Source organism: Trichechus manatus, unplaced genomic scaffold (assembly GCF_000243295.1).
Source record: "Trichechus manatus latirostris isolate Lorelei unplaced genomic scaffold, TriManLat1.0 scaffold00028, whole genome shotgun sequence".
Classification (NCBI taxonomy): Eukaryota; Metazoa; Chordata; class Mammalia; order Sirenia; family Trichechidae; genus Trichechus; species Trichechus manatus.
The window spans coordinates 13,118,769-13,119,243 of NW_004443964.1; positions in this window are offsets into that span (position 1 = coordinate 13,118,769).

Sequence of the window (475 nt, forward strand, 5' to 3'; positions counted from 1 at the left end):
TCAACTTTCTTAGAAATTTTGAATAGATTTGATTCAAACACTTAGGCAAGATTTCTTTTTCCTTTTTATTTTTTATTAAATTTTGGACCATATTAATGTGTTACCTCTTCAAAACATTAAAATATTAAAAATACATTTAACAAGAAAAGAAGATCATATTGAAGGGCAAAAAAGAAGATCTTACAAATGAAGAGACATACCAAGTGACAAGACTTTCATGAACAAATTCTTCCTAAGCCCCTAAACAACTCTTAAAAATCTAATAAATCACCTCTTCAATTTTAGCAAATCAACTTCTCAAGCATTTAAAGCATTGCACCTTGAAAGAGGAGCATCCCTTAGATGCTTGGCAATGTATAGTAATAAAGAATCAGGCAACTGAAAGGTTTTACAGAAATGAGGGAATGTCACAGAATTAGAAGACAGACCACCAAAATCTCCCCATATGGACCTATTTGTTAAAGAAACTGCATGT